This window comes from Protopterus annectens, chromosome 10.part0 (assembly GCF_019279795.1).
Source record: "Protopterus annectens isolate FY-2018-M chromosome 10.part0, PAN1.0, whole genome shotgun sequence".
Lineage (NCBI taxonomy): Eukaryota > Metazoa > Chordata > Ceratodontiformes > Protopteridae > Protopterus > Protopterus annectens.
In genome coordinates, this window is record NC_056744.1 from 1,597,147,359 (window position 1) to 1,597,159,698 (window position 12,340).

General features: G+C 39.2%; 1 protein-coding gene across 2 annotated transcripts in view; it reads left to right on the forward strand.

Annotated features, from left to right (window-relative positions):
- Positions 1-9,208: 9,208 nt before the first annotated feature.
- Positions 9,209-12,340, forward strand: part of LOC122813771 — a 450,190-nt gene continuing 447,058 nt past the window's right edge. The window contains exon 1 of one of the 2 annotated variants that reach the window (XM_044086265.1): positions 9,209-9,444. The gene's annotated coding sequence lies outside the window, so the exon portion shown is untranslated. Of the gene's footprint in view, positions 9,445-10,830; positions 10,886-12,340 lie in introns of those variants that run through there. The other variant, XM_044086266.1, reaches the window with a different exon arrangement.

The window sequence follows — 12,340 nt, forward strand, 5'->3', positions numbered from 1 at the left end:
CTGCTGTTATCCTAGTAGGCCACCCCATTCCCTTGGATGCATGCTGCAATACCATAGATATGCTACCAGAACATTAATCCATTCATTTATTGTTAAGAAGACTGACCTTGTGCCTGCAGCAGTTGTGAGGATGGTGCTTGAGGGCTGCCTATGTCGGATGCACACAGTACACTGCCTATACATGGTAAGTTACAGGTAGTGTGTTGTTTGTGTCATCCATTTTACTGTGTGTGTGAGTCAGAGAGAGAGGTGTCAGTCCCTGGGTCCCTACAGTGTCAGCGTGTGTGCTATGTGTTGCCTCTTTGCCAAGGCCAGAACATACTGGGCATACCTCCATCTGCCTACAAGAGCTGGCTCAGGGGGTTCCTCCTCTGAGTCCATCTGTGCCTGTGGGGACCATAGGAATGATGGGGTGCTGTATATCCCTTCCTCTTGCTGTTCCTGCTGCAGCTGTTTCCGCAGGATCATATTGTGTAGCATGGCACATACTATGAACATGTGTGCACATGTGGCTGGAGAGTACTGCAAGGCTCCACCAGATATGTCAAGGCAGCAGAATTGTGACTTGAGCATCCTAAACACACACTCTATAATGATCCTGGTTTGTGCATGTGCCTCATTATGGCATTCTTGTGTGGGTGCATGTGCATTTCTCATGGGTGTCATCATCCACCTCTTCAGCGCATAGCCAGCATCCCCATATGGGATGTCCCCACTGGCAAATGCCTGGTACAGCTGTGACGAATACCAGATGTGGGAGTCATGATAGCTTCCAGGGCTGTTAGCACACACATTCATGATAATGCCCTGGGCATTGCACATGACCTGACAGTTGATGGAGGGGAATCCCTTGCGGTTTATGTAGACCCTACCCTGTTCACCGGGTGGTGCTATGATGTGGATGTGTGCAGTCTATCACACCCAGTACCTCCGGCTAGTCTGTTACACGGTGGAAGAGATGCATATTGCTGGTCCTCTCCTTACGGGTGTTGGGGAAGTAAATGTGCTCACCGGCATGTGGTAGCATGGCATTCAGGAACTGGTGGAGTACCCTGGATGCCTGTGAGACCCCCATGATGTCCCCAGTAGGTCTTTGGAAAGTACCTGTAGCTAGTATTCTTAAGGATATACATACCTTGGTATCCACTGGGATGGGTTTCCCTCTTTTGGCTCTGGGTCTGAGTTGAGGCTGGCACAACTCAATGATTTGCTAAAGTATGACTCTGTACACCCTGTAGCACTCTACTATCTCCAGATCATGTAGCTCCTGGTAGGTTACCTTGGGTCTGAACACTCTTATCCTCCTCCTCAGTCTGGGGTGGTTGTCAGCATTATCCTCCTCACTACCCTCAGCCTCTAGCACATACTGATGTATCAAAGCAATGGCAGCCCCTAACATTTTTTGGTTAAAATTCCCTGCATGTGTACATCAATGGTTGCAGATTTTGTGGGAAAAAACAGACTGACAGGTGTTTGCATAGTTTATACTATTGTGCTGCAGATGGTGCCTGTATGATTGGCTGACTATGATGCATTCTACCTGCCAGCTATGTTATTTGTACTTGATTGCTTTAATTCTGCTATTTCCTCTTTTTTTTCTTTTCTTCCCTTCCCTTTTCCAACTTTTTTAAGCCCCAAGGTGCACCATGCAAACCCGGTACCCAATTGCAAACAGTTTTGCTATTTCTGTTTTTTTTTTTGTTTTTGTTTTTGTTTTAGACCTGGTGCATGCAGCACAAACCTGGTTAGCTATAGTAAACACTTTGCAGAAGAACTGGCCCTCCCCTGGACACAAACACACTCTTCATTTCATGGAATAAGTCAATGCAGCCTCAGACACACACCCTTGCGTAGCTGTCCTTAGCTAAGCTCAAATGGGAGCTGTGGAGCTCCAATGTGCTTACACCAAGCATGACATAGACCCTTTTCCTGTCAGCTGCTTTTCCTGCTTACACCACTGCCTTATAGCTCCTACACGGTTAGGTGCAGCCAGAGATTGATCTCTCCTTTAGTGATTCAATAAATTTTGCTCATTTGCATACCCCACTGTCTTAGTCCCTGGTTACACCACCACACCACAGCCCTCCTCCGTAGCAACCAGTGTTACTTGTTATTGTTTTGCTTCTGCATGCCACAGACTATAATGGTAAAATTCAGATTTCACTTAAAATTGCCTTTTCACATTTTTTTTTTATTTTCGGCATGATCCCATTTGCATACTGCTGCCATATGCTTAAACGGCCAAAATTGTCCAAAAAAAAAACTTTGATTTTTATAATTTTGCAACACTTTTCCATGCCAACGGCCATATATTTGGTCATTGGCATGCCTAAGGATTATAATACATGCTTTATTATGAGCTGCCATGCCTCCATTTTGATTTTTGCAGAAATGTATTTAGCTAGTAGCCAGACACATTTCTGCACTGGACACTGTTCTTGCACTGATACCTGCCTGCTTACTGAATCATTAATTCACCTCATTTGCATGTTTTTTATCAGCAAATGAGGTCATTAGCATTATTCAGTGGTGTCTGTGCAAGAATAGTGCTGGCAGGCTCATGCACACTACCAGCCTTGTTTACTGGATTGCTCGGCAGCCATATTCCATGCAGGAGCTGCTGCACTATTCCTGCACAGAGAAAACAGCTTATTGAATCCTGGGTGTGACTTCTATGATGAAAACGGGATGATTTAAGTTAATGCATTTATGTTATACTGCTTTAATAAAGTCATCTGACAGTACAGTCTAGTGGTTGGTTCCTTCCTGGAGTGCTCTTTTGCTCTTTATGGTTCTGGGTTCAGTTTGAAGCACTTGTCCACATAGTTATTTGTGCACTCCATACATATAACACAAAGAAAATATGTCTGTTCATTTTATTGTGTTTTTTAGGCTCATACACACAGAATATTTGTAAAAAAACCACAATATTCCACATAAAATTAAGTTTAGAAAGGAAGGTTTTTCCCAGAAGGGACTTATCTGTCACACTTGTAGATCCCATCTGATTGATAGATGGATTATGAAAGATGCTCCTCCTTCAGTGGCAAAAAAGCTCTGAAACGTTAGATGTTTCTCCTGCCTGAGGCATTCAGAGCACTCCTATAAAAGGCATGGGGAGCACCTGAACTCATATTCAGAGTTGATCTTTCTAATGATACCATTAAGTTAATTTCTAGTTTGCATACATGTTGTCTAAAGGTGGGTTGGATAGGATCTCTTATAATCATTAAGTTATTACTTTCTTTTGTTATATAGTTTATTTATATGGCTACTCAACCCTACAGGTTTGTTTTAAAATTTTCCATTACATTTGATGCAGATAGGTTTACCTTATCAGTGCAATTATTTGACTGGAGTAGAAGTCAGAGTCCTAGGTAGCAGCTCTTCATTGCAGTCCATCAGAGAAATCCATAAACACAGAGGTGTTTGCAGAAGTACAACCAGTTCTAAAGGAAGTGGTCACTGATTTATGGTCTAATTTAATGATGGAAAATAAAACACATGATGGACTGCAAGAAAGGGACATATTTTTCAAGACAAGATCAAGAGTTGTTGGGCTGCTAGTAAGATGGTTCACTATTTGTACAAGGCAGTTAGCATTTATAATTTTAAAGAAGCAGTGGGTATGCTGACAATTGGCAGTCTATGCCAGATAGGTTGTCGACAGATAGATAAAGCTTCCAAATATAGAGGTGTTTGGATTAATGGGAATTTTGACTAAAGAAATAAGATAGCTACATGGTCAATAGGGGACATAGAGATGATGTTCTATAACCATCTTTGAAATTAAATTAATGTTGTTTGATTTGACATCAGAGTACAAATATATGGTTGCAATGAATCAATCATAAGGTGATGGTATTTTTGGCAAATACAGAATACCCCTGCAATTGCAAGTAGTTCTGAAAAATTGATAGGTGGTAAACCCAGGAAGAAGTGCTTTTGTATATTTCAAATCATCCCTGGAATTCAAAACATCATGTCTCATAAAAATTACCTACCACAAGTGGGCCAATTTCTAGTGAGAAAATAGATTCAAGGACGGGTATGGCCACATTGAGAAAGACCTCATTATTGCCTCATCAGCATTTTTTCTGAATTGTACTCTACCTAACACTAGTCTGACTAGAAGACAGTAGTAAACAAAATCCAAAACTAGGAACGCAGTCATCAAAAGGTACCAAAATCTCCAGTACGAATTTATTGAGCGCTTTCATCACATACATAACAATTGACTTCTTCAGAATATAAAACCGCATAAAACATTGCATTTAAGTACAAATATCTAAAAAAAAAACACATGACATTCTCGACCAATAAGACATCAATAGCAATAAACTAATTAAACAAGTAAACTTACCACTCATCAAACTACATACACTACATGACATTGTCATGGTACACTTTACTTAAACCCTCCTATGTAACACTCTGATGGTAAAAGACATTTATATAGTATAAGATCTAAGAGGCTACTGATACTAATAGCATCATTAAGAGCAGGGAAAACCAAAGCATTTAGTCTAATTTGCCAACATAGTTCTTTAAACTCAAGCAAATCTTCCCATGGTCCACCTCTAACATTTATATTAACCCCTTCTATTACCACAAATTTGAATTCATGAGCTGAATCTTTTTGTCCATGCTTATATAAAGCATTATTTGTGTTAAGATTAAGTAAATCTCTCACATGCTCTTAAATTCTCTCTTTCAACCTCCTTTTAGTCTTCCCTATGTAAAACCCAATACACTTTGTGCATAGGGCGGCATAAACTACCCCCTTAGAATTACAGGAAAATCTCCCATTGGGCCTAATAAAAATGTTAATTTTTACTTTTTCAGTGTTCAACACAAACTTACACTGAGTGCAGTACCCACACTTTTTGGTTCCCCTCATTCCAGTGTATGATACTCCCTTATCATGCCTTTCCATCCAATCCTTGATAGTCATACCTCTTTTGAACACATTATTAGGTTTGGGTCCCAATCTATCAAGGACATTGTTCTGCCCATAAAAACTCTGCCAGTTCTTTATCAAAATGTCATAAATTTTATCATGATCTACAGAAAATTTGGCAATGAATGAACATGTATATTCCTTCATAGTCTGTTGTTGTCTACTACCTAAACTGCTATCCAATCTGGACCTGTGTACCCCCAATAAGGGTGTGATGTTTCCATTCTCCCTTCTCTTCCTAACCTCCAAATACATCTTGTCAACAAGTTTTATAGGATAATCTCTTGCCCTGAACATATCAATTAAAATGACGCACTGAGCTTCAAAATCCATTTCATTACTGACCATCCATGCAAGTCTGACCAACTGGCCTTTAGATAGTCCCCTTTTAAAGTGTTCAGGGAGGTAGCTCCTAAATGCTTTATCCCATGCATAGGTCCTCTCAAATTATCTATGGTATGATCCTAGTTATTGTCATTAGGGATAATATATAATTATCGACCATGAGATGGGTAGGGCCAATCTAACACCGAATGGGATAGGATCATTTGAGCACAAAAAGGGAAACTGGCTAAGTTTGAAATGGCCTGTTAAGGGCAGCTAGCCTAGTACTTACCTATGAAGCTGTATTGTAGGGGCAGAGGGCGAGTTAGCTGTCAGATAAATAAAGTCTGTATGTTATCCAATATGAAGGGGAATGGTCAGAGCTGGTGGGTGAGATGTCTGTTATCTGCTAGCGGTATATCTATATCTGTATATAGCTATACCCATCTATTTCTATAGCTTTATCCCTCTAGTTCTATATCTATATATGTGTGTGTGTGTGTGTGTGTGTTTATTTGAATTTGTTGCCTGAGATAGATTCCTCATCAGAACTCACTGATTTCAGTCTCACCAAGTGAATTCAGTAACACATGCAAAATAAATAAAGGCATTGCAGTACATAGAACATAGAGCAGATGGCATACAAAGTTATTACTAAACAAAAGGCATTTATATAATAACAAGTGAAACATTAAAGACTGTACAATGAATTAAGACTACAGTCCTAATAAACATTTGCAATATGTACAATATTTCTCTGTATAGCTAAAGTATTGAAGGAAAATGAAAGGTAGGTAATGGTTTAACATTCTTCGGTTGGTTGGAGAGTATTTAAGAGAGGGAATGCTTATTAGATGTGGTTATTAACCACAGCGTGGATGATTTGTTTCTGTTTATATGAGAGCTCTTAGAGTAGTTCTGCGTGTTTAACATACACAACATGACATTACTATGTAGTAGGTTGGTGTTGACATAACAGTTAAGGTGTTCAGTTTACTTTACAGGCACAAGGTACAGGGTTTGATTTTCACCTTTGGGAAGCATGGCTCACTTTAAAAAGTCCCCCAGGGGTGGTTAGCCTAGTAATCACCTATGAACCTATGTAGAATTTGTTTATGAATAAATACCCTTAAGTTGAGAAGGAAGGGATTCCTAGAATTTAAGACCCAGAACATAAAATCAGTGCCTGAGACACTGAAGCCTGAAGCTTGCATTTTTAGAGGGAGGAGGTCAAGTAAAGGTCTATTGTGGTTTTGCCCTCTGAGATAATAGGAAAGTATTTTAGGGGAAGTTTAGCAGCTAAAGAAATTAAGGTATGTGCTTATATATATTTAAGTAGCTGAGAGGCTAGTAAGATACCTGCTCTTTATTTAAATGGAAGCCATTTAGCTATTGCTATAGTTTGTCAGTGATGTCCTTCTAGTCGAGCGTGTGATGAATCTACAGATTTTATTAAAATTGCTTGAACAGCTTTTTTCATTTTTATTTGTGGCAGGAACATTTAGTGGTAGGACAAATTCCAGATGTGACAAAAGAATGCCTTTCAGTATGGTGACTCTGGTAAAAGGAAAGAAATGGGGAGATTTTTGTGGCCCACAACAAGAGGCAGTTTATTTAATTCTACTGAAAGGTAAGTGAGGTGTCAAGCCAGACTCCTAATTGTCTAAAAGAAGTGTAATTTTCAGGTGCTTCACGGTGGTAGCGTTGTTACCTCACAGCAAGAGGTTCTCTCATTCGATTCTCGGCGTGGCTTGGGAGTGCCTTCTGTGTGGAGTCTGCATGTCCTCCCTGCTGTTGGGTAGCATTCGAAAGACATGCGTGCATAAATGGGTGTGCCTTCATTGAAGGTTGGGTGTCGAGCTGGCACCTCGGTGTTTCGTAAAAATCTACTGCTAATCATTAGCGGACCGGAGTTCCGCTGTGGCGTCCCCTTACCAGGAAAAAGCCAAAAGACAAACATTTGTAAGGAATTTTGAGGTTTTTGGAAAGTTTTTATTGAGTATTAAAGAACATGCATTTAATTAACAATGACTCATCTTCTGACATCTGAATGTACATCACATTTTGTCTAATGTAACATAAAGAGAAGGGAGTGGATAGGGAGTATTGGTTGATGACTGTGAGAAGTTGGAATGCATATGTGGAAGATTTGTAAATTCCTTTAGGAAATCAGTAGGGTTGAGTATGGGCGGGGTAAAAGAGGGATTTGTTGATGTTTGTTTATTGAGATCAGTATAACAATTGCATTTGTCTGTTCATTATGGAATCTTGCTTAGACTTCAGGAAGATAATTTTATGTTATCTAATTAATCTTTTTAAAAGGCTGTATAGTTGAGTGTAATACTGGCACATGAGGAGTATGAGAATGTGTTTCCAGGCATGCCAAACAGTATCCATATTCTTTAGAAGGATTTTTATTTCATATGTTAGCCATAGGTTATGGTTGCTGTTAACGCCTAGTAATTATAGGAAAACATGTGACTTAGCTAAAATAATGGGGTAAGCCCCATTTCTGTCAACATTTGAGGTAATTCACTGCTCAACAAGGCCGGCCTTTGGTCAACTGGTGCCCTAGGCAAAAGAGATCAACGGCACCCTCCCCCACACACACACCACCTGGTACCCCCATTCTGGTCTACTTACACCATCCAGATTTTCTTCTTTTTTTCTCACAGTTTGTCTTACTCTTTCATATTTCCTGTATTAATTCAACACATTTTAACCATTCCCTTACTACAAAAATTAAATAAATACTGGAAAAGCTGCCCTGCTTGATCAGCGGCCTCGGTGGCCGCCTAGATGGCCTATGCTTAAAACCAGCTATAATCTTCGATGAGTTGCTAAAATTGATAGCATTTTATGCCTGTAATTAAACAGATAAAAATACTGCATAATGATTAATCTTCTTAGTACACAAGGAACAAAAGTAGCACATTATCACTTTAATCTTGTTACACTGTAGTCTCAAAGATTCAAAACTAGCTTTTTTCCTTATAGGCTTTTTTTTAAATTTCTGGCTCTGCTAAAAATAATACTGTAATAATCCCACATTCCCCACAGCTTTGTCTAGTCATGTTTCAATTATAACGTAAACAAGAGTTATTTCCAATATCTATTCTGTTATGTTTGTTTAAAGTAATCTTTTTGTTAAATTCTTTTACTGTATTATAATTGTATGCATGCTATTAAAGGACAACAATGGGATTCTGTTATAAAATGCTCAATTTCCCTGTCCTTATTCTCCCTATTTACTGTCCCTGCTATGAATAAACAACAGTACAACATGTAAACAGTACCTTACTGTACTGTGGTGGTTTCACTTTCAAAAAATGTTTGTCCCACCCTGGTAAAGCTTGCTGCAGTCTCCATTTCATTGATGCCATCACCACCTATGAATACAGATAGTTTTCTGGCCAGTTCCTTTCCCAAACTGACATTTCCACGACCTTCCTAAAAATGTCACCGCTGCCTGGCCCTTTCCCTACCCGTACAAAAAGTAAAGGCTAGAACAAGGAAACGGTACATGAGTCAAGTCTCCTGCTGTGGGCTGTCAATCACAGGTGGTAACAGCTCAAATTATCCTAGCACTTTGACAGCTAGAGAAGTTAGGTGTGAAGAGGGATGGGAGATGATTCAAAGTAGTATAATTCAGGTTTCAGAAAATACTGCAGTTTAGCCATTCTAAAAAGCAGCAGCAGTAAAAAGCACTTTGAAAGTCTGTTATGTGGCATTTGCACTATTTGTGTTTGAAGTAGTCACTGAATGGCATGAAATGTTACTTAAAACTAATTGAAAGTGTAGTGTATGCATGCAAAATCAATGCAGTGACAGGAGCTTCAGGAATTAGGCATACATGAAGTAATTTTTTACAGACAAGCACTGCATGATGGGACAGACTAAACAATCAGAATTATTTCAAGATGCCAGACTGCATGTGGTCAGACTCAGAAATTGCATATAAAAATATTTAAAAACTGTAAATAGTGCCAGAGTGGTGTTACATGTAGGAAATACCAAACCATGAAGAAATAAGCATGTTTTTTGAGCCTTTGGGTGCGGTAACCGTTCTCCTCACTGACGTTAGCAGATGTTAAATGGCCTGGAATGGTGGCTGAAAGGAGTCAGAGATCGGAGTGCCCACTTATTAAGGTAGCAAAAGAGTAAGTAAACAGTGCTGACTTTAAACCTTACACTGTAAACAACTAGCAAAACAAGTGGAATTACGTAACTACATCTGCAAGAAGTCTGGGGAAAGTTTTTCTTAACAGTTAGCTCTGAAAAATTACTACACAAGTAATCTAAAATGTAATTGTCAGCAACGTGTTTGCTAGTAGTAGCCCTTAAAAAAACTAAGCAGCACACGAAAAGAAAAAAAAAGCACTTTTATTAGGAGAGGATTAAGAAAAGCAGACTGAACGGGTTGTGTTCTTGCAGCGTGAATAATACAACTGCTTGAATCGAGCACTGTAGGTAATAAACACTGCTCGATTGCTGTTTGATTTTGTAGACCTTATCGATGGCAGTCTCCTACGAATACATAGCACTCTGATGAACAGTGTAATGTCTATTTTATTTTAAACAACTTTACTGAAGTTAGCTTAGTCCGACGGTGCAGACAGACTTGTAGGACTGTTTCTGAAGGGTAAACCGAAAGTGAAAGTGTTGAAAATTAGCACTCCATTTTATATTTTGTGCAATTAGAAACGAAGCATGCGGTGCTTTAGTGATGAGCTATAGCAGTCACGTAAACTTTTTATTTTATTTTAATCAACTTTACCGAAGTTAGCTGATTCAGACAGTGCAGACGAATTTGTAGGACTGTTGGGTGTGTCACGTTCTTTGTTACTTGGATACCGACACTAGGTGAGATCACCCATTTCCATTTCCATTCTGTGTAAGCTACATAGTATTAAGGTATTTATTGCTGTAGCATGTTTTGCTTGAGTGTGTATGTCAAGTAACACTTTATGCTTTGAAAGTAAAGATATTGCCTATTTAAATTCTTAACTGGCTGTAAAACTACCGAGTCCGATGGACTTCTTCAGGGCGTTAACTTTAGCAAGGTATAAGCATGCCATTGTTTTGCAGAAAACGTAGCTCTGATTATAGATTCATGCTGTAATTTTAACTGTTTCCGTCAGTATTGTGAAAGTCAGACTGATCAACCACTTTATCAAAGAGAGTCATCCAGGAATCTTTTGTTTATAATAGCAGAGTTCTAAACAGCCAGATGGAAAGTAAACCGTTCATTTATAACAAAAGGAAAGTCACTATTTATATGAAGCAAAACAGGAAAACTAAAATTAGTCTTTAGCTTAAAATAATGAATCATAGCAGGTAAATCATAACAAATGTATATAGTTAATATTAAAGACGAATAACTGTTACGAATCAAATTATTTTTCCTCTTCTGTAAATGTCCATTTTACTGTGTTGCCTTCTAATTTATCTCGACTTCCTGACTACTACAGACTGATTTTAGTTCCTAACTCCTTTAACAGTAATGGTGATCTGGAGAAGATTTCTGCCCTGTAACACTTATGAATGGTAGTGGTTTTACCCATCTACATTGTTCAGGCTCCTGGTTTCACGCAGCTTTAGGTAAGTAAGTGCTGGTCAGTGCAGTTATCCAGTTGTGTTGTATGAATGTGAGTTACCCAGTTGTGTTGTATGAATGTGTAATTATCCTGTTGATTGCTTCATCCAAACACTTCCTGTGCAAACTGCAGGTATTGGCCCACCATTCTAACTCCAAAAAAATGTTGCTGTTATGGGATTTCCCCTCTCTGCTCCATTCAGCCTAGCTTCAGGCTTCAGATGTATGTGGTTGAATTCACAGAAGTACTATAATCGGCATACCTTTCAACCTCTTATCATAGTAAATCTGGACAAAGCCTACAATAATGGGGGGGGGGGGGGGGGGGGGGCAAAGCTCCAAAAATAGACACAGATTTTAAATATTGCTCTTCTAAACTTAGAAAGTCACTAGAATAACAAGATTTATATTTGCACACATTTTTCTGAAATATATGAAGTCTCAAACTTGAATGTTTGTTGTTATTTAGTGACTTTAGCCTTTGGTGATTTGTCAGAAACTGTAAATTTTATGAGGAACAGCCCAAAAGATATGAGACAAAAATCTAGACATTCTGCAAAAATCTGGACAGTTTTCTGTTTATTCGTCGTGGATGTTAGTCTTCTGTTTTTGTCAAGTCTTTTGTAATAATGTTATATGTTGTAGCAGGCTTTCAAAATACAGCATATTTTGATTTTTTTCTTCTTCTTCCATTTTATTAGATCACATTACATGCTGGTCATTGCAGAAAAAGCCAACACTGCCTGGCTGCATTTTGTGTGTAACTAGCACCCTCCTGCTTCTCTACCCACGTCTTTTTTTCCGAGCTTATCACCTACCCCCAACCAACTTTGAAGGCATATATGGATTTACAGTCCCTGGATTTTCCTGATAACCTGTTCCACCTATTCACTACTTTCTCAGAGAAAACATGTTTTAATATTTTGAATAAATTTCGTGTCCTGGGGTTGTACCCCTTCTTCCCTTTGTCTTTTCTCTTTAATTGTGTTTTATCGACTGCCTTCTCATTATCTCCTTTTTTTAGGTTGGGTTAATCTGCCATGACAGCATGGCTCTCCTGAGGCATTACTGTTCCCTCTGCCATGTACTTACTGTTAGCAGGTTGGCCAGTATTCGTTATTCTTGGCTGGCCTGGGCTCGTCAGCATCCCATAATGACATGTGGATTCCATCGGGAAGGAGTTTACTTGATCATTACCACTGCTGCTTGAGACAGCTGGGTAGAAGTAGTTCTGCAGCTCCTAACTCTCCATGCATGCCTAATAGTATGCATGTAGAGAATATGCAGTGGTCTTCCTACAGTGTCACTGCTTATCTGTGTGAGCACTGTGAGCCTGCAAGCATTCCAGGCTGAATTAAACAAGCACATGTGGCCATTTCAGTGAGTTCACCAGTGAAATCAGTGCAATATAATTGCCTCTGCCATGCACTTTGCCCAGCATCCTGAAACAGATGAGCAGG